Below are 27749 nucleotides of genomic sequence, written 5' to 3'. Positions count from 1 at the left end.
CTGATCAGTATTTTGTTTTTGTTTTTTTTTAAATCAGCCACTCTGGCCACAGTAACTATTAGAGAAAGTATGTGATCAAGCCTGACCAATTAAAGCCAAAAAGACTGAGGGGATTTTAATCGGGAGCTCTCAGGATAGAGATAACCTCATCACTAAGAAGAGAGAATTGAACCTGAAGCTGCTGGGAAACACCTTCCTAAGAATGGTGCCCAACCTGGGAAAACAGCTCCTGCATTCTGCTTTGTCTAAGGCCAGCTCTAAAACACGTTATCCCAATCACTTCTCAGCCTTTTGGCTAAGATTAAGAGTAAAACACATCCCTAGGGCTTTCATTGTATTAATAAAACAAGTGAATAAATTGCCTTTTCCTTTATGAGTTTGTTTTCTTTCCTGTTCAATGTAAAAACCATGCTTTATACCCCATGTTGATTTTTTTTTAATAATAAGAGTTGAGGCCCCCATTCGGTAAAGGGATTTGCCTAGGGTCTCAAATATACCCAGCTGGATCCCATGGATTCTGACTCTTGCCTCGTGCTTCATCCACTACTCTTTGAACAGAGTTTGTGTCTTTAAGACTTTGCTAAATATCTAAAATCAAATTCTTATATTCACTAGAATATAATCTAAAGGAAGCTGGTGGTGGTTCCTTTCATGGTGGTTGTGATCCAGACTGTTGGCAACTCTTAGATATTCTCTACTGGATACATGCATATATATCACATAGAAATGTGACTAACCCGTAAGGAAAAGAACTGGAGAATAACTTAGTAACGGCATTATTATTATGCTCAGAGGCTCAGTAAAATACATATACATAGAACTATAACTAAAATTTAAAGTTTACATGTATAAATGTATTACTGTAAATATACATCCACTGATACATGAAACAATCACAACAGTCTGATTATATTTTATAAGATCGTTATATACATAACTACAGGATTTCTGCTTTATATTTATACTTACAAGTAGAATTTTCTTTTCCCCTTTTGGCAGGTAACCAAAGTTAAAAACATAAACTATTTAGAGAAATAAACTTGATACAAAGGGACAAAATAGATGCCAGAACCCTCATGTCATATTGCAAACTTGATTCAAATTCTGTTGCTGTAACCTTTGTGACATAACTTTATGTAAAGGTTTACCGATTTTTTTTAAATTAATATATTATTTACTTGAGTAAATGCAATAATAAATGTTCTAGTCCATTTGGCCTGCTACAACATAAATACCATAAACTGGGTGGCTTAAACAACAAACATTTACTTATCACAGTTCCGGAGACTAGGGACTCCCAGATCTGGTGTCTTGTGCTCTTCCTCGTAGTGGCCCAGGTCCACGCTGTTCTTGGCAGCCCTCTTCAGCAGTTGCTTGCCTGCACTCTTGCCGCTGCCACCCCCATTCTTCTGGGCACCATGGGATGCCAGCGAGCTCCTCTTGGCCTGGCCAGTGCGCCATGTGGTCTGCAGGCAGGAGTCGGAGGCCTGCAGGTTGGCCATGGACAGCATTCCCTGAATGGCTTCCTGCATGCTGGGGCAGGCTGGGGGCTGGCTACGGGCACGGAGAGTCAGGCACTCAGCGCAACACTCTTAGCCTGCAGCCCAGACACTTAGACAACAGCCCATGGCCTGCACCAACTTCTGCACAAACTCCTGGCCTTGGTGGCAGGCAGTGGGCGTGGAGCAGAGAGGGTGGGAGTGAACTGATGACTTCTCCCTTGGAAGAGGCCAGCAACTCCCCCATCCAGCTCTGTCCATCCACCCATACTCCACAGGGAGGGCTGGAGGCCTGGGGAGAGAGATGGGCATGGAGAGGAGAATTGGGAAGACAGCAGATGGGAAGGAGGGTCCAGACCCTCACATGGTCATGGTTTGGTCTCTCCCACCTTAAAGCTGGCAAGCAGACTCAGCGACTTCCCTCCTGCACCCCAGCCACTCTGTGTACTCCTTCATTCCACCCTGTCCCTCTTTCCCAACTGCAGAACTAGCCCTGGGCATTCCTTACTCCACTTCGCAGGGAACCTTCCCACGTGTCACCCTGAGAAGGGGCAGCACAGCCCACTCCCTCCCATGGCACATGCTCTCCCCAGTGACCTGCAACTTTTCTCCACACCCACACCTGCACCCACACCTGCATCTACACCTATACCTACCCCCACATCTGCATCTACACCTGTACCTACCCCCACACCTGCATCTACACCTGCATCTACACCCATACCCACACCTGCACCTACACCCATACCTTCACCTACATCTATACCTGTGCCTGCACCCACACCCACACCTGTGTCTACACGTGCACCTACACCCACACCTGCACCTACATCTCCACCTGCACCTAGCTCACCTACACCCACACCTGGATCTACACCTGTACCTAACCCCACACCTACACCCACACCTGCACCTACACCTGTGCCTACATGCATACCCCCACCTGCATCTACACCTGTACCTACACTCATACCCGCACCTGCATCTACACCGGTGCCTACACCCACAGGCACCTGCACCTACACCCACACCTGCATCTACACCTGTACCTACCCCCAGACCTGGATCTGCATCTACATATGTACCTACCACCACACCCGGATCTGCATCTACACCTGTACCTACCCCCACACCTGCACCTGCGTCTAAATCTGTACCTATCCCCAACCCACACCTGCATCTACACCTCTGCCTACACCTGTACCCGCACCTGCATCTACATCTGTGTCTACACCCACACCTGCATCTACACCTGTGCCTACACCCATACCCTCACCTGCATCTACACCTGTGTCTACACCCATACCCACACCTACATCTATACCTGTGCCTACATCCACACCCACACATGCATCTGCATCTACACCTGCATCTACACCCACACCTGCATTTACACCTGTACCTACACCCACACCAGCATCTACACCTGTACCAACCCCATACCCGCACCTGCATCTACACCTGTACCAACCGCATACCCGCACCTGCATCTATACCTGTACCTACCCCCACACCTACATCTACACCTGTGGCTACCCCCCACATCTGCACCCCCAGCTGCATCTACACCTGCACCTAACCCCACACCTGCACCCACCTGCACATGGACCTGCAGCTACATGTGCACCTGAACAGGCACAGCTGCACCTCAGCTCAGCACAAGCTCACTCCCTTCTGGCAGGCTCCACAGACTCTCAGCCTTTCTCTTTGCGCTGCCCTCAGCTTCAGGTGGCCCCTCCCATAGTGCTCAGCCTTTCTCTCATCTACATCCTTGTCCTATGCTCCATACCTGTGCACACACCTCCTGTCTACACTGGCTCTCCTCCTTCTAGAAGAAGCTTCTGAAACACCCGATATGTGATCAGCCTGTCTAGACACACAAAGTGGTGAGATGGGGTGACCACTGTCATCCCAAAGAACCAGGGGCTTCGTGCTGCTGGATGGCAAGGACCTCCAAGGCCAAGTCCTGGGCTCTTTGGGTACCTCCCTGCTGGGCCCTCCCATGGGATCCAGCCCTGGCCTCTTCATGGGGCCCTGCCCCACCCCAGCCCAAACACCCCTACAGCCAGGACCCTAACCTGTCTGTGCACCAGAACTACCTAGGCAGCTTTACAAATGTCAAGGCCCAGGCCCAACCCAAAAACTCTGAGTCAGGAGTCTGCCCTGGGCTCCAGATGCTGTGTGTAGCCAGGACAGGTGCCCCGGGCTTCCCCACCACTCACGTGGTTCAGCCCAGCAGGTACCCCCTGCAACGTCCCTTTCTAGTCCTCACCCCTGCCCACTTCCCTGTGGCCCAAACCTGGCCCCAGGACAAGGCAGCCCACCCCCCCCACAGGGGAGGCCCGGCCACATCTGTCACTGCATCTGGGCACTCCTGGGCCCATACTTGGGGCACATGGGGTGCCTGCTGTCCTCTCCCTCTGCTCCCTGGACCCACCCCTCCAGGACTCCTGCATCAGCATCACTGTCTCTCGAGCTGCCCATCCCCTCTCCACCACTTCCCAGAAGCACCAGAGGCACTTTCAGTAAAACCATTCAAACGAGAAAGGCTGGCAAACCTGTGGCTGTGAACACACCCCGGTGCTTTATGGGGTCTTGTGTACCAAGAACCCCTCACCAGAGACAGCCCACATGTGAGACAAGAAAGAGGACAACACAGTGGCAGGCGGGCCACCCAGCTCTGCATGCCTGTACCCACCTATGTCACCAGACACAGAGACTGAGGCACCTGGGGCAGTGGCCCATGAGGACAAGTCCCTGCTCAGAAGCAAGAGGGCTCCTAAGACTGAGGGTCTGCTGGAGCGGGACAGGGAGAGGAAGCTGCCGCAGGAAGCCCAGACACAGAGGGAGTCTAGGGCTAGTGAGGCAACTTAGACAAAAGCTGCCCATGCTGGACAGCGCTGAGGCCCAAACCCACTGCTCTCTGAGGGTCCAGCAGACTCAGGGGGTGCCCAGTGATGGGGGAGGCACCCTCGCTGCAGCCCTCACCAATGCCACCTCCCAGGCCCTGTCTCAGACACACTGGACTGCGCCGCGTCTCGGGTTTCACAGGAACTGAACAGGACTGAGGTTTGAAAGCCACACCAATGAGAAAATCAAGCACGGTCAGCCTCGAGTACTCCTCAGAAGGCACTGCCGGGAGCCGCCCCCACAGTGCCAGGACCACACCTCCCCTGCCACACAAGCTGCAGCTCTGAGGGCCCGCCTGAGCAAGGGTGGTCACTCCTGCTCTCACTGACATCTCCACAGGAACAGGCTCTTCCAGCCCCAGCTCAGGAGCCAGCCAGAGCACACAGTTCACGCTGCAGCCTCTAGCAGGCCCTACCCTATCCCTCAACTGGCCTGCAAGGCCCAGAAAGACTGGAGGGCGGGGTCTGCACCCAGCCCCGGGGTACGGGGGTGGCCAGGGACACCCACTGCGAGGGTTCATGCCGTGCCATCTCGGCAACCCAAAAGGATGAGGGCTGCATGCCTGGGCCCTGCAGGGTTGCTGGCGAATCAATGAGCATCGTCTAACTAGTTGGCATGAAAAATAATACATTAATCCCCCAATTATCATACCCAAATCCTCTCTTTTTCCCCCAGCTGTAAACACTGAACAAACTACCCACGACAAATTAACATATTTTCCTCCATTTTCTTCAGCTGTTTTTTCCAAGCAGTCCATACTTAAAACAGAACAAATGGACCATCAAACACTGACCTACGCTCCAAATGGGAGATTTTGGGAGAGGAACTGCCTGCAGCGGGCTGAGGGGGACCGGCGGTCTCAGTGGCCCCTGGCAGGCACATATGCACGTGCACACTCCCCTAAGGCATGGGTTCAGCAGGGGAAGCTCTGGGTTTCTTGTTATCAGTGTGTCCACAGACGGGTTGACCCACTCCTGGGCTCAGATTCACAGCCGGGAGCCCAGGACGCAGTGCCTCCTCACAGACTCAAGCACAAAACCCTCCCCACCTCTGTCCCCATCACCATGCCCCTGCAAGTCCACAGGTGCCCACAACAAAGCACCTTGTGACCCCTGGGCTCTTGGCCCTGTCTGCCCTCATCTTGGGGTGGCCTCAGACACCCCCTAACTCCACGGCTCCCAGGCCTCTCCAGGGACCTCGGGAGGGGCCTAGGGTGTTTAGAAGCCTCTCCCACCCCTGAGGCCAGTCACTGAGGTGTCGGCTAGTGCACACTTCTTCCCAGAGACGGGTATCCCTCAAAGAGCTGTGTGGAGCACCACAGCCTCTGATAGGGAGGAAGAGCTCATAGCCAGGCTTCACTCCCAGCCACAAGCACATCTCTGCAACAAGGAGCTTAACATGGACAGAAACCACCTAGTGCCAAGCAGGAAATCTGTCCCCTAAGGCACTATGGAAGCCTCCCATCATGCTTCACTCCCAATAATAAAAAAAAAACCTTACAGCTGGCTTTCTGATCAATATTACATGAACATAATATTGCATGTAAAACAGTAATACATGAAATAAAATACAGCCAATTGATTTAGCAAAAGCTCTTTTCAATCAAGCCCTTAATCCACCTTGCCCAAGCCTCTCGTCTGTCTAAAAGCAGGCCTGCCCTGCGGCCTCCACCTGCCCACTGAGCAAGCTCAGGGCTGTGGAGCAGGTGACAGGATAGCCCTGGGTTGCCCATGGATCCTGGAAACCACAGAGTCTCAGAGCAGATCTTGGGAACTGAGCAGGACCCAAGCATGGGCTCTGTCTTCCTCAAGCCAAGTCACTGCTGGACAAGGGACCCTCCACGCACACCCAGACATCACTGCCCAGCACTAGTCAACCCTCCAGGACCTCCAACCTCAAATTCCAGAATCAGGCAGACGGAGATTCTGAGCCTGGCTCTGCCACTTCCTAGCAGTGTGGCCATGTGCAAGTGTAAGCCCTCAGAGTCTCAGTTTCCCCATCTGTGCAATGGGAATCTGCAGCTGTCATGAGGACCAGGAGGGCTGTGCTCCCCATGGCAGCTGTGGCACCCTGCATGGGGCTAGGCTAGGGTCAGGCCAGCATTTCTCACCTCCATCCTCAACTGCCTAGCACCGTCTCAGAGTGAATGCCATTTAATAGCTTCCCAGGAACCTAGAAGCAGAGCTTCAGGGGCACCAGGGAGGGGGCTGCAGCTCTGCCCCCTGGGCTACCTGTCTGTAGTACATGTGGAACAACCTATGACATTTCCACCTGAAAAAACAACAGTCTCGGCACTTAAAATTGAAAACCTGTGAGTTCTGAGAGAATTTATTTACCAGGGACCATCACTAGAAAAGTAAGCCCTTGGTTGAAAGCAAAGCCCCAGTGAGACCAACCACACCAGCATATGTACCCTGCAGTGTGCCCTCTGGCATTAGAGCAGCATCTGTACCCTGCGTTGTGCCCTCCTGCCCAGGCCCGGGGCTGCTCAGCACTGGCTCCAGCTGTACGTCCACCTCACAGGCTCCCAGCACCATGGCCGAGGGCCGGCCCTGGGCCTGCCTGGTCCCCACTCTTGGGTGTTGCTGGGTGGTGGGGCCCACCTGCTGGGGTTGTATTCCAGGGCACCGATCTCCTCGCTGGCCTGCAGCAGGTGCAAGATGTCGGCTGCCAAGCTCCCACTCTCCTTCTTGACTCTGGCATTGTGGCCAGGCTTGGTGTCCGTGTCGATGTGCAGCAAACCCTCGACCAAGGAGTCATCACTGTGCCGCGTGAGAGACAGGGCATCGGTCAGGGGAGGGTCCAGCCACCGAAGTGGCCTGGGAGTTGGGAGGGGGATACTTTTTCCCTTCAGGGACTAAACTAGGTTTTTTAACGTTTTTAAAGAGCGCTGCCTTTCTAATGAACACTGCTGGGGTCAGACAGAGGCCCCTGGAGCCAACAGGGCTGGATGGCCCACACATGGGCACACGGGGCAGATGTGGGTGCTAGAGATGTCTCAGGACCACAAAGGACCAAACTGTCTTCACACTGTGCACCATATTCACAGAGAAACTGGTTCAACGGAACCCTTAACACGAGAGAGCCCCAGTGTGTAACACATATAAAGAGATGCCGCAATGACTGGGTGGAGAGGCGGGGGCAGGGCCTGCAGCCTCAGAGGGACCTCAACTTGCGGGAAAGCAGTTAACAGGCTCAAATCCGGATAAACTCCCCTGGCAGGGTGCTCAGTGGGGACAGGCCCCTCATACGCCCAGGCGGAGGTGACCACTGTGTCTTAGAGTTAGACGTGACCTTAGAACACTCACTCAAGGGTGGGGTGAGGGTAAGGGGCCCCTCCACCATCTCGTGCAGAAACACCCTCAGAGACCACCCTGGAGTCACTCAAACCATGGCCTTGTGCAGACACGTCTGCACATTCCTTCACACACACAGGGCTTCATGGATTCACATCTCTGCTCACACTCACTGACCTGACATGCACACACATGCATCCATGCACACGTGCATGTCTCACCTTGTACTTCCACTTGGCCTCCGACTTGCTCTTGGTTTGCTCTCGAATTTCCAGCCTCTCCACATCATTCTCTATGTGGACCACGTCCTTTTTGGGCACACTCAGGATGGTCTTTGTGGCCTAGAAAAAAGTGTTGCTGTGACCCAGTGGCAGACGCAGAGGGCCAGTGAGACTCCCTTCTGCCACACAGATTCTGTCTCCTTCTAGCCCATGTGCTTGCAGCTCATGCCCCCATCCATCTACCCATCCATGCATCCATTCACCCACCTATCCATCTACCCATCCATGCATCCATTCTCCCACCCATCCATCCATCCAACCATCCATCCATCCATTTATTCATCCATTCATTCATCCACCCATCCATCCATCCATCCTCCATGCATTTGTTCATCCATCCACTCATCCATCCACCCATCTGTCCATTCATCCACCCACCCATCCACTCATTCATCCCATTCATTCATCCATCCATCCATCCATCCATTCACCCATTCATTCATTCATTCATTCATTCATCCATCCATCAGTCCATCCATCCACCCACCCATCTTCCCACCCATCTACCCACCCATCCATCCATCCATGCATCCATTCGTTCTTCCCATTCATCCACCCACCCATCCATCCATTGCCTCATCCATTTATTTATCCATTTACCCATCCACCCATCCATTAATTCATCCTTGCATCCATCCATCCATCCATCCACCTATTCCTCCATTCATGCAGCCATCCATCCTTTTATTCATTCATTCATTCATTCATTGATCCACCCATCCATCCATCTACCCATCCATTCATTCATCCATCCATTTGTTCATTCACCCACCTATCCATCCATCCATTTGTTCATCCATTCATCTATTTGCTCACCCACTGATTCATTCATCCATCTATCCATCTATTCATTCCTCTATCCACACATCCATCAATCCATCCATTCATTCATCCATTCATTCATCCATCCAACCATCCATCCATTTATGCATCCATCCATTCATCCACCCATCCATCCAACCACCCACCCATCCATCCACTCACCATTTGTTCATTCATTCATCCACTCATCCATCCATTCATTTATTCACCCATCCATTTGTTCATTCATCCACCTTTCAATCCATTCATTCATCTAACCATCCATTTATTCATCCATCCATCCATCCATCCATCGATTCCATCTAACTATCCATTCCATCCACCCATCCATTTGTTCATTCATCCATCCATCCATATATTCATCAATCCATCCATCCACTCACGCACCCACCCAACCACCCATCCATTCTTTCATCCATCCACCCATCCATCCATTCATCCATCCATCTACCCATCCATCTATCTACTCATCCATCCAGCCAGCCACTCATCCATCCATCCCTTCATTAATCCATTCATCCATCTACCCATTCATTCACCATCCATTCATCCACCCATCCATTCATTTATTCATTCTTCCATGATCCATCCATCTACCCATTCACCCATCCACCCATTCATTTATTCATCCATCCATCCACCCACACATCAATTCGTTCATCTATCCACCCATTCATTCATCTATTCATCCATTCAACCATCCATCCAGTCATTCATCAATTCACTCATTCATCCATCCATCTGTTCATGCATTCATCCATCCATTCGTCCATCTATTCATTCATTGACCCATTCATCCATCCATTCATTTAGCCATCCATTCATTTGTTCATGCATTCTTTCATGCTTACCCTGAGAAAGGGAACACAAAAGTGTCCCACTACATCCCTGTGATGCTGGCCCTGAAATGTCCTGGCCCCCAGCAAGTGGATAACAACCTCCTCCTGGCAGAAGCTCATACTCAATGGTGCTTGATCTCAGGGGTTCATGGTCCCTGAAGCCCAGACGTAAGATCCTCTAGTTAGAGTGGGTCTTCAGGGATGGGCCCATCTCTCTCACTGTCCACTGGGACTCCGACTATCAGGGCAACTCTGCTCCTGTCCTCATCCCTGAACACCCTCCCCTCCAATGGCATTCTCCCTGTTGTTTCTGCACAGACACCTCATCTATCTTCAGGCTTCAGCCTCAATGCCTTGGCCCCAAGGAGGATCCAGGGCTTCTTTGTCCCCTGGCAACTGCTCATCTGGCTAGGAACCTAGACATCCCATCTTGGAAAACCACCATGCCTCCCCCACCAGGTGGCCCTCCTGAGTGCCACTGCTGCCACAGCACACACACACTGTGCTGCCTTCCTCAATGAGGGCCCCTCTCCAGGCCCACTGCTCTGTGGCTTGCTGGGGCAGAGCCTGTCCACCCTGAAGGGTCTGGGCCAGGATATTGCAGGATTGGGTCACGACCAGGCAGGGAAGTGCATCTTCTAGGCAGACTGACCTCACAGAAGAGCCCAAAGCCCCACATCCTCCCAGGGGCCCCTGGAGAACAAGGACAATGGGCCCTAGTTATATCTATGGGCCTGGCCCCCAAGAGATATTGCAGCACCTCTGGTGATGAGGTGGGGAGTCAGGGTGAGGGGGCCCTACCTTGCCCTTCTTGGGCGGCTCCATCTTGGTCAGTGCCTCCTTGGTGTGGGCTTTGAGCAGGTCCAGTTTGGGGACATTAGGCAAGGCTGACTCTCAGGACTTCTTCGCTTTCTTCTTGCCTCCATCTTTGAGATTCAGCATTTTGTGGAGCCTTGGGGGCTTAGGGGGTTTTGGGGGCTTGGGGATTTTGGACGGCTTGGTCATCTTCACAGTTTTGGGAGTCTTTTTTTTTTTTGGACACTTTCTCCAGGAGGGATTGAGGCGGAGTGGCCTCAGTTGGAGGCGGGGTGGCCTCAATTGGAGGCAGGGGCTCCTCCTTCTCCCAGTCCCCATCACAGACATCATCTGAAGAGGCGACAGTATTCACTTCTGGTCAGGTGGCTTTGGAGGCATTCTGGGGTACAGAAGGAAAGGGTTACTTGCTGCTTCTGCCAAACTGTGGCCCAGGAGGGTCTACACACCAGGATGCTGGAGACCCTCACTGCTAGCCTGGTGGGGAGCTGTTAGCCCAGAAAGGCTCAGCTAACCCACACAATCATGTGACATGCTCACACCCACCCCACGCTGTTGTGTGACACTCTCACACCTGCCATATACCATCAGTCACTTGCTCTCCCCAAGGCTCTTCTGTTCTACCCTGAGCACAGTGACTGGGGGCTCATCCAGGATCACACATGCTGGGACTCCAGGGGCTGAGGCAGGGGCTCCTCCCAGAGAGTTCCCTCCCCATGGGAGCTTCAGAGGGGCCAGTGCCATCTCTCAGTCCCTACACACTCACACCAGGACACAGACCCAGCCAGAGACCTGGGACCCTGAGCCCTCACAAAGGCAAGCTTGCCCAGGAGAGTGCAGAGAGTACTGTCTGGAGCTGGCAGCTCTGTGTCAGGCTGGTCCCCAGGCCCAGAGAAAGACAGGCAGGCCCTCCCCCATCCCCAGGGGTCCAGCCCAGTACCTGGGCACAACCCCACCTCACTGAGCCAGATCTCTTTGGCCAAGTCTTTGATGAGCTGTGAAGGTTTGAAGTGCTCCAGGAGCTTGTCCTCATGCTCTGCCAAAGAATACAGGGCAATGGGGCCCAGGGTCAGCGCCAAACATGCCCCATGGCCTTGATCTACCTGCATCCTTCCAGGCTGTCCCGATTGCTGAGACACCCAGATGAGCATTAGGAGAGGGGCTCCCCAGCCAAATTCTGTCCCAGCAAGAGGTCTCTGCTGTGACCCCCATCAATAGGTGTACAAACTGAGAACCAGAGGGAACAAGCATGCCTGAGGCCACCACCAGCGGGCTATGGAGTAAACATGGGTCCCATCCCTTCTTCCTGGTCAGAGGCCACTCCACTGGGCCACACAGCTGAGGTGAGGTGGGAGGGGCACCCTGGACTGCCCTGGGCCTTGAGGCCTGAGGGAGGTGGTGGCTGCAGGATGGCCCTGGGAGTGTACTGGCTGCCTCTCCTACATGGCCCACCCATGAGAGAGGCAGGCTGCACATGGTGTTACCTGAAGCCTGTACTCCCCCTCCTGAAGGCTTCCTGCAAACCTCCACTGGCCCTCTCTGGCCTGGGAGAGGGTCCTTCTCCCTCAGGAGTGGGCAAAGAGCCTCTGCAAAATGAGAGCCCCAGCAGGAAACACTGTCCCAGAGGGTGCTCAAGGCTAAGCCAGACCTTCCCCTCCCTTCTGTAGCCAAAACCAAGGGAAGATGCTAAGGAACACAGGAAGAACTTCTGTGGGGGCATGCACAGGAGGGTCATCAAGGAGGGTCACAGGGAGGGGATGCCCGGGTCACAGAGCAAGGTGGCTGGGGTGCTGCACCCGCATCAGGCAGCTTAGCTCCTGAACTGATGCCAGGGCCAGCCAGGAGGAGCCAAAAGGGCATCCCCAGCACTCCCTGTCCTGGGGCCAGCCACTCCCCCAGTCCTTCTCTGCCCCCACCAGGTTCCAGGCCTTTCTGTGCTCACACAGTGTCATCCCACCATGAGCCATCTGTCCTCCACCCGCAGACCCACTTTCCTCCCAGGACACATGGGCACCTGCCCACCCTCCTCCCACCAACTTGTGAGCCCCTGGTGGAGGGTGCTCTGCACCTACATCTGTCCTCCCCCAGCTCTCAAGTGGCCCAGTCAGTGGAGAGCAGGGGACAGACCCATGGGGTGTCTGGGGCAAAGTCACACCCTGGGCCAGGCCAGGCAGGAGAGCACCACCGACCCTGCCAGGCCGGATCTTACTGAAGCAGGACAAGCCCTGGACATTGCTGCTGGGTCTCCGGGGAGGTGCTCCCACCTGTCACCGCTTTCCTGCCCTGGGGCATTTGTGACATGATTCCTACCTGCTTCTTCGTCCATGGTTGGAAAGCAACATTGAGAATTTTAGCCCCTTGGACTAGATGAGGGGGCAGCTGCTTGCCAGATTTGTGAGAGCCCAGGAAAGAGACACTGGGTGAGGTGGGTGGGTGCCCACTGCCCGCAGGTGCCTTCAAGCCCAGCCACACAGCCAGACTGGGGGACGCCAGGTCCAGCCTTCCAGAGGTCTGCCTTCACCCACGGCCACCATCCCAAATGCCAACGGTTCCTCTTGGAACCTGGGGGCGCCCATCCTCCTGGTGGCCTGCCCTGTGAGAGAAAAGATTGGCTCTCCTACTGTGCTCCCACTGTCTCATCCTCCAGGCCCCTAACACAGGCTGCCTGGCTCTGCTCACTCTGCCCAATATCCCAGCCCTGACTGAGCAAGAGGCCACAGTCATGTCAGGAGCCGGGCCACAGGCTGTCGCTGGGCATACACCAGACATCCCCAGGCACCTCTTCCCACCTCATGGCGCCCCTTGGCACAGTGGAGGGACAAACCACAGCTCAGCTGAGAGATGTGCTCCTGCTGTGGGCCTCCATTGGAGAGGGCTCCAGGGCTCTGACTCACCAGGGAAATGACAGCTCCCTGGGTTTTCTCAGTCCTGGGGGCCAACTGAACTGTCATCCCCTCAGAGAGGAGGGCCCAGGCAGAGAGGACATGGCCACGGTGGCCTAGCTGGCCAGTAATCAGGCTGGCCTTGTAGGAGGGCTTCCCGGGTGCTACCCTGATCCCCTCCTTGCTGGCATGAGTCCCCTGAGGGCAGGGCTAAACTCCCATCCTGGGCGCTTCCCTCTGCCAGAGTCAAGCTCAGGGCTTCACATTTAGGGAGCAATGGGAAAATCTTACTGAAACCTGACCAGCCATGACTATGGACCATTTTTCCTTCTCAAACTAGGGCTAGAGTGCAAAGGGTTCTGGGTAAAAGAGCTCTTGACTGCTATCAGAACCAAAAAAAGAGCAACTAAGAGCAAATTCTGGTGAAGGGCACACTGAGAAAGCAAATCATACATAAATGCAAACCCTCCTGGAGGCTCCCTCATGCTGCTGGGCAGACTCTGGAAACCTGAACAGGGTGGTGGCTGCCAGGAGCCACCTGCTCTCATTTCTGAGGGTGTAACCAGGCAGGACCTGGAACAGAAGGGGCAGCCCAGGGATGCCACAGTGTGTCCACAGAGGGCCAGGACAGAGCCGCAAGCCTGCCTCATGGTCCAGCTGCCATGGCCCTGAGGGATCCTAAGGGGACCCAGAGCCCACTCACACCCACTCCTAAGCTCGTGACAGAGCCAGGGCCCCACCTTCCCAATGGAGACAAGTGTGGAGTGTGGAGCAGGTGTGACTGATACCTGCACAGAGGCCATGCACACTTGCCCCTCTCAACCCACAGCCCAGCGTTCATTCTAAAACAAGGCACAGTCTAATCAGAAGGAGAGGCCCAGCCTGTTCAATCTGGTCCTGCATTATACAGACGAGGAAACTGAGAGCCAGGAGGCTGAGTCAGTCCCAAGGGGACTTGCTCAGGCCACAGGAAGGTGGCACTCACACCCTGACAGCCCTGACCTAGGTCTGGCCGCCCCCACAGCCAAGAGCCTCAGGCTTGGACGCCCACCCTGGAGTGACCAGTACATTTGAACACCTCCAGCAGGTGCTTCCCCAGGTACCAGAAGGCGGTTTAGAAGTTGGGAAACTGAATCAGGCTGCACAGTTGCAACCTTCTTCCCACTTCATATGCTCTGGAAGCCACCAAAGAGCCGTTCTCAGTGCACTGACCATCAAGCAGGTGACGATGGGGGTGGATCCAGGCCCCAGACACACCAGCTCAGGCTTCCCCTCTGGGCCCTGCATAGCTGAGGTGGACCAGCAGACAATCGCCCTGGGTGGCTGCAGGCCTTGATGCCCATGAGAGCTCTGTTGGTGCCTGAGAAGAGGAGGGAACAGCCTTTTAAGCAGTCCCAACCTCACCAAGGGCGACTATGACTGTCCAGCAGCCAGGTCCCTAGAGACGCCGGCCTGCACGATACCAGAGCCCACCTCCTCCTTCCTTCCACATCAAGAAGAGGCCCACCGAGGCTGATGGTCATGTCCAGGTCACCCACAGGCAGGCTGAGCCAGTGCTCGGCCCAAGGCATCTGGCACCGACCCCGCTAGAGAGAGGACACTGCTGTGCGGAGCCTGAGGGCAGACAGTGAGGCAGGCACTACCTCCTCTGGATCTCCACTCAGGCTGTGGAGGAAATGTCCCGTGAGGGCCAGGCAGTCCACAGCGGTGAGTGTGGCATAGATCCAGCCTGAGAGAGAGACAGGAGTGTTTGGTGCCCCACCTCGCTCCCATGAACGGGCTTCTCATGGCTCTAGATCAGAGAGTGGCAGAGACCAGCACAGGCCTTCCCCGGCCCAGCCCAGGCTCCAGCTCCTGCCCGCCTGTGCCTTGGTGTCCTGTCCACCTCTGCAGCTTCACCAGCAGCCTGGGGCCTCCCTGGGAGAAGCTCTCTGGTCCTGGCACCACCCCAGCCTCCATGGAAGGGGGTTGGGGTAGAGGCTGCATCTGAGGCGGCAGGGACTAGTCAGTCCAGCCCTGTACCACACAGACAGGGAAACCGAGGCCCAGAGCTGGGGAGACTCGCTCCGGCCACATGAGCGCAGTACTCAGAGAGAGGAAGCCCCAGCCTGTGTCCAGCCACCCGGCCTCCCAACCACACTCAGGGGCAGGAGACAAGGCCGGGGCAGCTGCATTGCCCCCAGAGCTGGGACTGGACCCCGGGTTATCCTCGGAGACGGAGCCTGGGCCAGATCCTGGGAAATCCACAGCTCTTTCTTAAATAGCTGTGACGGTGAGGAAGCCGACGGAGGGAGGAGGGACCCAGAGATTACAGAAGATTCTGAGGCTTATAAATCAGTAAAATGTGAAGGCCTCAGTTGAGACTTTTTTTAAATGGAAAAAAAAAAACCCTATAAAACGATTCAAAACTCTGAACACAACTTAGCTATTTGAGGATACTAGGGAATTGTTAATTGTTCATTTTTTGAGGTGTGAGAACAGTATTGTAGCTGTGTTACTTTAGAAGGAAAAGCAGCCCTTCAGAAATAGTGGAATATTTAATAAAACAGCAGGATGTCTGGGATTTGTTCTTACATCATGTAGGGGCACACAGCGGCTCACGACGGGCTTTCTCCTTCAGCACAGACTCAAAATGTCCCCTAATGTTGCCTTAATTAGGAGCTAGCGCCCTCCTCCCTCACTGGCTCTGATGCCGTGGCTGCTGTCCCCACACAAGGCTCTCTGAACTGGGTCTCCAGCCATGGGCTCAGTCACAGTGAGCCCAGCCAGGCTGTGAAAGGGGCTGACTGGCTGTGCAGCTCCAAGGTGGCCTCAGTGGTGAGGAGTGCCCACGCTGACCAGACAGCACAAGCTCCATTGCTGGCCCCTCTGCAGGGACTGGGCTGGGGTGGCGTTAAGCTCCAGACAAGGGAGCAGGCATGCCAGGGATGCAGACAGACCCCGTGGTGGGGACACAGCCCGAGGGAGAGGGGCGTAACCTTGATGAGGGCCGGCAAGCCCTAGGACATGATCCCCAAAGCTGCCTGCACTCACCTGAGGGGATGAAGAGGGTCTGGCCCTGCTCGACGATGCACTTGCAGCATTTGTGGACCTGGTCAGCAAAGAACATCTCGCTGTGGTTAAAGGCAGACTGCCAGAGCTCATCCAGGGAGATGTTGGCCAAGGTCAGCCTGATGAGATAGAAGGTCTGCTCCCCCTGCCAAGAGAGCCTGTTGGCAGAGCTGCTCATGTGGAACACGGGGGTGGGGGGTGCAAGTGTTAAGTCTTAATGTGAGAAGTATCCCATCCAGTTCCACAAATCCTGCCTGCAACACTGAGAGCACAGGTGCTTTACAATTCAGAAGTGTGCATGTTAGGAAGGTTCTGGGTATCAGGCACAGTCAAGAGCTAAAACCCGTAAATCCCACATTACATAGTTTTGAGGCACTACAAATGGTGTGGGTGCCCAGGTTGCAAATAAAGCTGCAACTGGTTGTCAGAAGCATTCCAGGTAGCTCCACTCTTGAGAGCCACTTGGATCCCAGGCTAGGTCAAATGATGCTACTGTGTCCCAAGCAGTCTTATGCCAGGCTCCAGGAGGGGTTCTGCACTGGGAGCAGCAAGACCCCTGTCCTACTGTAGTGAAGCCAAGGCAGGTTCCAAGAATGCCCCAGTGACTTGCTCAAGGCCTCCCAGAGGTGGCATCAGCACATGCACCTGCCCCCAGCTCCAGCTCCAGCGGGTCTGGAGTAGCTCAATGAGCACTTGGGGGAGCCCACAGCTTAGGGTTTCCTTTGTTTCTGTTGCTATTTATGTCTCATTTTTCTTCTGGCTTCCCTCTCTCGGCCTTGATGATGAGATTCCTAGCCTTCCCTGCCTGCTCAAGATGCCCCTATCCTACCTGCTGCCTCCTGTGCGGGGCCCTGGCTATTGTTGGCCCCTTCCAGGATGTCTTCACAACACCCCCCTCCCCCCACTTTCTCCTCTAAGTGCACGGTCACCCAGCAGCCTCACCCAATTATTGAGCCTGAATCCCATTAGAAAAAGGAGACACTCGTGCAGTTCTCTGATCCCACATGCACCCCTGCCCCTTCACCCACACATGCACCCCTGCCCCTCCACCCAGCAATGTCTCCATGGCCTCCTGTCCCAAGGATGGATGGTCCAGGGCCCACTGGGGAGTGGCATCTTGTCCACAGTCAGGGCTCCCGGGGACTGCAGACCATCTTGCAGATGGGTCACGGCTACGGCAAAGCCGAGGTGCCCTAGGGGTGTGGCTCACCTTGAGCACGTGGTACCAGGCAGAGGCGCCCCCACAGTCGACGTGGAAGTCGGTGTAGCTGTCCTTCACGCAGATCAGGCAGGACTTGGTCACCTTGGGCTTGGCCAGCAATGCATCATCTGGCCAGGAGTTTTCTACCCAGAACAGTTTCTTCACGGTGTCAGGTGGCTCCACGAAGCTGGACATTCTGGGGGTGGGACAGGAAGGTGGTGAGGGAACGTGGGACTCCCTTTTTGATGTCCCCTGGAGCGGGAAACATGCTCTGTGAGGCACGTCCCACACTGTCTCACCACCTGCGGGCCAGAGGTCACAGCTCCCATTTCACAGAGGAGCACACAGGATCACAGAGGGCAAAACAAGCCCAGGCGCTGGCTGTGGCCCTGGCAGAAGACTGGATCTGATGCTGGCCTCCACCCCCAGAAGATGATGAGAAGACCCCAAAACCATCCATCCCTGAGAGGGAAACTCCGGGGACCTGGAAAGTGAGTCTTTCTGGATTGGCCACGTGCATATGGCTGTGGCGCGCCGGGCTGGAGCATAGATATCACTTCTCACATTCAGCCCAGGTGCCTCTGGTGTCACCTGGACAACAGCCACTGCTCTTCAGAGCTGACAACAAGGTACTCGCGACACCTGGACACATCAGGTCACTGTCAAATCCAGCCAACTCATATCCAGCGAAGATAGGGAAATGCAAAGGCAGCCTTCGAGTCAATGAAATGTCACCGTCCTGGATAAAATGCACTACATTTCATCAAAAACGTCAAACTAGGCCAGGCACGGTGGCTCACGTCCGTAATGTCAGCATTAAAATTTATATGTAAAACACACATAATATACATAATCCATCCATTCTTTTTCTTACTCAAAGAACTCATACTGAAACACACTCTTCTCCACTGTTTTTTACTTGAAAATACATCCCAGAGATGTTTCTCTACCAGTTTGTTAAGACCTATCTCCCTCTTCTTAAAGGCTATACAGTATTCCATCACAAGATATTCCATACTTTTTTTTAAAACCAATCCATTTGCCAGATATTTAATGTCCTTTGTTTAGAAATAACGCTTTAGTAAGTGTCTCCGTGTAGATATTTTGTGGTATTTTTGAGGCATATCTGCGAATTCCTACAGGTGAAATGCTATGTAAAAGAATATATGTATTTAAATATTTCATACTTATTACCAAATTGCCTTCCAAAAAGTTCCACAAATTTGTATTCCATGAAGAATGGTGGTATAATTCTTTGCGAGGGATTTGTGTTCTCAAACTTGCATTTTTGCCAAATTGATAGTTGACTTTTAATAGGACACTGATGTTTTACATTGCTTATTTTCCTATTTGTTCAGGTTTTCTTTATGGGTTTGTACATAGTCAACCTTACTAATCTTTTCCTTTATGGCTTCTGGTCTTCATCTTTGTTTTAGAAAGTTTGCCCACTTTGATATACTAAGTTCACTAATGTTCTCTTCTATAACTTCTATGCTTTTGTTACTTTGCAGTCTTTGATCCATGTGGAATTTATTTAGGTTTATTGATGTCACTTTATTTTTTTCCCAACTGTTTAGCCAGGTGTTCTACACTATTTATGAAGGCAGTCATCTATTCCTTCCTGACTCGATACACTATCTTTATGTTTACATCTATTTCTGGATTCTTTCTGGATTCTCCCCATCTCTCTAGTTCTTGAAATACCAAATTGCTTTAATTATTATTGCTTCTTAATCTATTTTGATAATCTGATAGGCACAATGTATTCCATTACTCTTCCCTACATCCTCCTTGTAACTTCCTACATATTTCATATTTATGTTAGAATAATTACCAGTATTATTTTCTTAATTTTCTCTATCAAAAGGAAATGACTCTGATAGAATGCTCTAAGTATTCTGTATGCTGTATGCTCTATATTTTTAATAGACACCCCTTATTGGTTTCAGAAACTGTAGTTCCCTACAAAGCTGAATCTCCAGGCAGTAAGCAAGCAGGACTTTTTATTTCCTCTTCTAAAATTTACTTTAGCCTTTGGATTCAAGCAGAGATGTACAGAGCCTACTAATCTCCCACCTTTTACAGAGCACATTTAGTCTGTATCACTACACAGTAGCCCAATTCCAAGTTGCCACTCCCTGTTTCTGGACAGAGATTCTGGCAGGTCTGTGGCTTGTGTCACGTGTGACTTTGTATTTCTGTTTCATTTCTGGTCCATAGGGAAACCTGTGATGCTTTTGAGTCCAATTTACCACGCCCTCTTGACAGTCCATGTGTGTGTATTTCCCTCTTAGGTTTTTAAAAGGAGATTCTCAGAATCTAAAAGTATAATTATCATTTAATGAAGCTTTGGGTGGTCATGATCACTGGGGCTCGGGGACAAGATCATATGGTCATCTTTCACTAGGAGACTTTTCGGAGGTTTGTTTTTATATCTGGAAACTCCAATATGTTAAAATCCCCTTGCATAGCCAAGACTTCCACTATATTCCTTCAGAGATATTCTGAGTTCGATTCCAGGCTGCCTCAATAAAGTGAGTAGCACAATAAAGTGAGTAGCACAATAAAGTGAGTAGCACAATAAAGTGAGTCACACAAATTTTTTGTTTTCCACTGCATATAAAAGTTATGTTTACACTATACTTCAGTCTATTGAGTGTGCAATATCATTATGTTTAAAAACCTAATTTAAAATACTTTATTGCTAACAAATGCTGACACAGAGACATGAAATCAGCACATACTGTTGGAAAAAACGGCGCCAATACACGTGCTTGATGCAGGTTTGCCACAGATCTTCAATTTGTAAAAAATGCAGTATCTGTAAAGTGCTGTAGAGTGAAGTCCAATAAAAGAAGGTATCCTGGCATATGTTTTTGCTTAGCAATATAGTGAGACTTTTGGGCATTAGTCTATAGGCAATATCCTTTGCTTCACACCTAACTCTAAAGTTAGGGGCAAAGAGTGATGAGTGGGGATAGGAAAAGATGACATCGGGAACTTATTAGATGATGAAGTGTCCATGCTCAATTTTAAAAACTCTTATCATTTTTCCTAGACAGCAGATTGTATAATATGAATTCTCTGATCTAGCTGGTTGTGCTGTTTGATTTAGAAAATTGGGCATTGGAGGGGTAACTGTCTATCAATGGCAGTTTTTTTTTTTTTTTTTTTTTTTTTGACAGAGTCTAGCTCTGTCACCCAGGCTGGAATGTAGTGCTGCGATCTTGGCTTTCTGAAACCCCCACCTCCTGGTCTCAAGCGATTCTCATGCCTCAGCATTCCAAGTAGCTGGGGTTATGGGCATGCTCCACCATGGCTGGCTAATTTGGTGTTTTTTTGTTTTTTGTTTTTTTTTTGAGATGTGGTTTTGTCATTTTGCCCAGGGTGGTCTCGAACTCCTGGCTTCAAGTGATCTACATATTTTTGACAGATACCCTTTATTGGTTTAAGCATATTTTGGCTTCCCAAAGTGCTGGGATTACAGGCGTGAGCCAACGCACCCAGCCTCAGTGGCTGTATTTCTTACATTATTGTTACATGGTACAGGTTTTCATAATATTGAAAACAATACAATGTGAAAATAAATATAATCCCCGATTTCTTTGGTTCTTTTAAAAATATTTTATTTTTTAGTATATGTGTTTAAAGTGTAGAAGACAATGTTTTAATATATACAGTGAAATGGTGTTTGGGGTCTTAAATGTGAAGTAATCTTTTCATATTTCTGTGGTTATTTTCTTATTTTTTTCAAAGGTAGAAAATACTTTCATATTCTCACAGGGGAACCACTTAAGAAAAATGTCAAATTTTCCATGAATGTAAGAAATCTTCAATTACATGAGGGGAAAGGATGCTTTTGGGATGGGACGAACACCATACGGGCTAAGTCAAGGCCATTTCAGAAACTGTGACGTCTTTTAAACTATTCTCTGCCATGTTCCTTTCTACCTTCCAAGGTTTAGGAGGAATTTCTGCCCATTAGAACAGGTCAGAGATTTACAAAGTGCCAAGTTTTCTAAAGGAGAGATTCTATAGAGACTGAGAAACTGGTTAACTTACGTAACGCATTTTTGGGTATCCTGAATTATTTTCATTAAATGTACTCGTAAGATTCTTAAGATGAGGAATTATGCGTCACACTTTTAAAAATGTTCTCAAAAGAACTTGCTAAGGGCTTGACAAACACTTGCTACGTTAACTTACAAAACACTGTTGGCACCATCTCAGCATTTTAATCCTGACAAATCTCAGGACTGACAAACTGCATGTTAATGTCCTTGTTTTCTATCGAATGAACATATTTAATTTTTGGAATGAATTGAAACTCAACCCGGATTTACTGAATACCAACCTTGCCTAAGATGACAAATCATTCTTGAGAGCAGCACTGTGTCTCCAGAACCCCAGAGCAGGGCCAGGCTCTCTGGATTTTAGCTCTAGGTGTCCTCCCATTTGTCTTTCTTACCGGGTAAATGAAATCTTTATTAAAATCCAAAAGTATAAGACAATACTGTTTATTCTTAGAAGCTACCACTTACAGAGGAGAATAATGCCCCAAATTATAGATAAATTGAATTCTAATGACCTTGTTCGCTTTCTAGTTGTCACCCAATGTAAGCATTTCTGTCTGCAGGTCACCAATATGCCTAATAAAGCATGAAAAGCCATCACTGATGATTTTCTGATTCACTCATCTTTGAATTCATCTGCCTTGCTTAGAGTGAAAAGGAAAATGTCTCTATATTAGTCCATTCTCGCATTGCTATAAAGAAATACCTGAGACTGAGCAATTTATAAAGAAAAGAGGTTTAATTGGCTCATGGCTCTGCAGGCTGTACAGGAAGTAGAGAGGTTTTGGCTTCCGCAAAGGCCTCAGGAAGCTTCCAATCATGGCGGAAGGCAAAGTGGGAAGCAAGGCCTCTTACATGTCAGGAGCAGCAGAAAGAGAGCGAGGGGAGGTGCTGCACACTTTTAAACAGCCAGATTTCTCAAGAATTCACTTACTATTGCAATGACATTACCGGAGGGATTATCTGCCCCCATGACCCAATCACCTCTCACCAGGCCTCACCTCGAAAACTGGGGATTAAAATTTGACATGAGATTTGGTGGGGACATAGATCCAAACCATATCAGTCTCTTTAAATTTCTGTGTCCAAAAGGGAACATTCTTGGGTACTTTATTCTATTCCATTAATTTGGTAAATGATTAAACCCAAGGAAGAAGCTTCTTGAATGAAATAATTATAAAAATATGGATCTTGATACTCTACTAGGTTAAAGCAAGGTTTTTGTTATTGTTGTTGTAGCAAATCTCTTATTAAGCAACTTTAGCATTATAGTCTCAGTAAAAAATAGTGAGTCCATCCCAGCATGCATGTTTTTGGCAAAGTGATCGTAACAGTGGAGTAAGTAAGTTGTGATTGCTTTCTTAAAGGACACCTTCAAATAACTGTCACCTGTCTTCTGTTTTATTCTACCACTAAGTGGGGGCATCCCCATACTTCTCAGTTGAATGCAATACTAATTCCTTTACCATCTTCAACTTCCTGTCTATGCATTCCTTTCATAATCTTTACAAATTATGATGCTAATCATCTTACAGATTTTTTCACTCACCTTAGAGTTATCATAATTCCTCCTGCACAAATTTTAAGGACAGAAGTTTTGACCCCAATGATCCCATCAAGATGTTGGGTTTTCCCTCCAAGAAGTTTTCAGAAAACTGACTCCTAGATAGTGATCAGGTTTTTGTTAAGAAGTATCCAAAAGATGAATATATGTGTCTTAAATAAGCTTATTGGGTATTTTATTTTACTAGGAGTCAGAAATATAAAATGTTTTTACATTTTATCACATATTAGGGATCTGAAAGTGATATACTCTTATGGTTATAAAGAAAAAAAGAATGAGCTCACATTCAATGAAAGATTGTGTCTTTTATATTGAGAAAATAATTTGAAGACAAAGGTAATGAGGAACCCAGTGCAAACTGCTAGTGGACTCTCAAAGGTGTCAGTACTCAGTGATTCTTATTTTTCTTCTCTTTTTTTGAGACAGTCTCACTCTGTCACCCAGGCTGGAGTGCACTGGCACAGCCTTAACTCACTGCAACCTCTGCCTCCTAGGTTCAAGCAATTCTCGTGCCTCAGCCCCCTGAAAAGCTGGGATTAAAGGCAAGCACCACCATGCCAAGCTACTCATTTATTTACTTATGTGTGTATGTATTTATTTATTTTTATTTTATTTGAGACAGAGTCTCACTCTGTCACCCGGGCTGGAGTGCAATGGTGCTATCTCAGCTCATTGCAACCTCTGCCTCCCAGGTTCAAGGGATTCTCCTGCCTCAGCCTTCAGAGTAGCTGGGATTACAGGCATGCATCACTGCGCCCAGCTAGTTTTTGTATTTTTAGTAGAGATGGTTTCACCATGTTGGCCAAGCTGCTTGTGAACTCCTGACCTCAAGTGATCTGGCCCTCTCAGCCTCCCAGAGTGCTGGGGTTACAGGCCTGAGCCACCGTGCACAGCCCAGTTTATATATATATATATTTTTAAACAGAGATGGGGTTTCACCATGTTGACGAGGCTGGTCTCGAATTCCTGACCCCAAGTGATCCGCCCACCTGGGCCTCCCGAAGTGCTGGGATTACAGGCATGAGCCAATGCACCCACCCCTGAATAATTGTTTTGTCTGTACATTTCTCATGTCTTATATGGCACTGTAAAGGCAATCAGATCTTTTCATTCATGTGGTTTTGGACCTTTTCAATAATGGTATTATTCTTTGTACTTAGAAGCTTGGCAAGCACTAGAACCCATCTCTCAAGCAAAACAGGCTGAAGACATCAGGACATATAGCAGCTGCAGCTTGAGGGAGGTTGCATGAAATATTAATCCTGCTTCTCTCAGAACAGAGTCCTGCAGCAGAGCCAATGAAGCAATCACTAGCTCCACAAATAAGACACTGCAATAAATTTAAAAATACCTAAGATGTTTTTGTAGTCTGTGGTAACAACTATGCATGGTAGAAAGGCTAGTGAAAAACAGCTACATAGACCAATGTAACACAATAGAGAGCCCAGAAATTAACCCATGATATATGGTCAACTAAATTTCAATAAGGATACCAAGAATACGCAGTGGGAAAATGACAGTCTCTTCAATAAATGATGTTGGGAAAACTGGATATCCACACACAAAAGAATGAAACTGGACAGCTGTTGTACACCATACCCAAAAATCAACTCAAAATGGATTAAAAACTTAAATGTAAGACTTGAAACCGTAAAACTCTTAGAAGGGAACATAGGGGAAAAGATCCTTGATACTGGATACAACACCAAGCAAAAATAAACAAGTGGGACTATATCAAACTAAAATGCTTCTGCACAGTAAACAATCAATAAAATGAAAAGATAACCTATAGAATGGGAGAAAATATTGGCAAACCATATTATCTGGTAAGAGTTTAATATCCAAAATTCCTAAAAGATTCATACAACTGAACAGCAGAAAAACCCACAAATAACCTGAATGAAAAAATGGGCAAAGGACCTAAATAGACATTTCTCCAAAGGAGACATACAAATGACTGACAGACATAGGAAAATGTGCTTACCATCACTAATCATCAGGGAAATGCAAATCAAATCCACAATGAGGGTGGCTCATATTTTTTAAAAAAAATAACTGTTGGTGGTGAAGTGGAAAAAAGGAAAACTTTGTATATTACTGGTGGGAATATAAATTGTTACAGCCATTATAGAAAATAGTATACAGGTTCCTCAAAAAATTAAACATAAAACTGCCATGTGGTCCAGCAATCCCACTATTGGGTACATATCCAAAGGAAATGAAATCAGTATGCTGAGGAGGTATTTGTACTCTCATGTTTACTGCAGCATTCTCAGCAGCCAACATATGGAAACAACCTACGTGTTCACTGATAAATGAACGAATGAAGAAATTGTGGTGTATACACACAATGGAATATTATTCAGCCCCCAAAAAAGGGAAACCCTGCCATTTGTGACATGGATGAACCCAAAGGACATTATGTTAAGTGAAATAAGCCAGATACAGGTAGACAAACACTGTATGATTTTACATATATGTGAAATCTAAAACAGTGAAGCAGAGAGTAGCATGGTGGTTGTCAGGGGCTGGGGGAAGGGGGAGATTGGAAAGTGATGGTTACAGGGTACAAAGTTTCATCATAGTGCCTATAGCTAACCATAGTGTACTGTGTACTTAAAATTGCTAAGAGGGTAGATCTTCTGTTAAGTCCTCTTATCAAAACAACAATAATCATAATAAAAGGGGTGGGAGGAAACTTTGAGATGTGACAGGTATGTTTGTAACCTTGATGGTGGTGATGGTTTCATGGATGTTTATCCCCAAATTGATCAAGATGTATACATTGAATATGTACAACTTTTTAGATGTCAATCATACCTTAATTAAGTGGTTTAAGAAAAATAACAACAACAAAAGGCTTGTGGAATACACTAATCAGAGAATATAAACATCATCAGGGAGTTGCAGAAGCAGCATACCTGATTACTTGGCCTGATTTGGGGCCAGACATGGGGAAGCCAACTTCAGGAACAACCAAATGAGAATCCACTGGACTCACAGCACAAAGCTACCTCAAAGCAATCTGGAAGATATGCCAAAATGACACATTACATGAAAAAAAAATAAAAACGAATTACAATTCTAAAGAAAACTTCTGAAGTCCGCAGATTGTGTGTGCGTGTCCATTTGTGTGCATTGTTTTTTTCCAGATCTTTTCTTGCAAAATTAAAAAACTTTTCCTTTCGCATTTTCCCATCATTCCACAGTTGCTTTTCTTTTACCAAGTCCTAAATAGCCTTTACTCCCTTGTCCACCAGTAAACATTGGTTTCACAAAGCCAAGAGGTTATCTAATCTTCATCCTAAAAGAACGGTGATCCTTTACTGGTGATTTGCATTTTCTGCCTAGAAATCTAAACAATTTTTCTTTGTTTTCGAGCTTAAAAAATTTAACCAGAATATAGCTTAAGGTTAGTGTTTCTCTATGAATCTATCACTAATTATGTATAATGTTGTTATCTCGTATCTTTTGGCTATTCTATCTTTAACAGGTTTCTTCATTGGTGGGTTCTCTCTACTTCAGGAACATCAATTGTCTTTACGTTGATCACTTTTTGACTGTCCTCCATTACTGATTACATGGTCTCTTATTGCTTTGTCTTTTATTCTCTGCACTCAACATGATTAAATTAAGCCTTTATATCAGAATTTTAGTTTAGCTAATCATATTTCAATCATTACTGTTCTAATTTATCGGTCAGTTCCATGGTGGTTTGTTTTAGCCCTCAGTTTCTTTCTTTTGCTTTGAAATCTTTCTTCTCATTTCACTGTTTTATAATCTTTGATTTCCTTTAAAAATATATATGTTCTTTCATTCCTTAGCAACATGGTGCAGTTGCATAAAATTGTCTTCCTTTCCTTGGCTTCTGTTTTCTTAAGTTATCATTAAGTTCTTCACTTGTCATTTTTGTATTCAGTTTTATTCATTCAATATTGATTTACTGAGTGCCTAACATGTGTCAGGCACTATCCTTAATACTAAGGAAAGACCTGCTAGGGACACCATGTTTCTGCCCTCATGGATATTACATTTCAGACACAGAAGTCAGACAACAAATAAATAGATCTATAATAAAACATCAAGAGAGTCTATACTGGGGGTTTGTGAGCTCCTGGCTCAACTCTTAATTCCTCAATTGCTGCTATCATGCAAAAGCAACCACAGACAATCAGTAATCTAATATGTGTTACTGTGTTCCAGTAAAAGCTTGCTGACACCTGCTTTCAGGCAACGATTTGCATTTATCAATGTTATTCTCATCCTCTTTCCGGTATTGTTTTTTGAGGTCATTCCACTTACTGATATGATGACAATCAGGTATAAGGTCCTGGGTGGGCCAGTAGAGAAAAAAGAGGATGATGACCATTCCCAAGGACATGCAATGAGCCCTTTTCTTCACTTACAATTACTTCAAAACCAAGAGGAAAGGGCCATTTTGTTCTCTTCTGGCTGTTACCCATTTCTGGTTGTCTGTATAAAAGAACAAAAAGGTTGGAATCTGATACCAGCTTCATC

General features: G+C 48.7%; 1 pseudogene; it reads right to left on the bottom strand.

Moving 5' to 3' along the window:
• Nucleotides 1–27749, bottom strand: part of LOC129526211 (lysine-specific demethylase PHF2-like) — a 104959-nt pseudogene that overhangs the window by 11221 nt on the left and 65989 nt on the right.

The sequence above is a fragment of the Gorilla gorilla genome, chromosome 14, assembly GCF_029281585.2.
Source record: "Gorilla gorilla gorilla isolate KB3781 chromosome 14, NHGRI_mGorGor1-v2.1_pri, whole genome shotgun sequence".
In the NCBI taxonomy this organism is placed as follows: domain Eukaryota; kingdom Metazoa; phylum Chordata; class Mammalia; order Primates; family Hominidae; genus Gorilla; species Gorilla gorilla.
The sequence above is the reverse complement of the archived record's forward strand: the minus strand, read 5'-3'. Positions and strand labels throughout refer to the sequence as shown.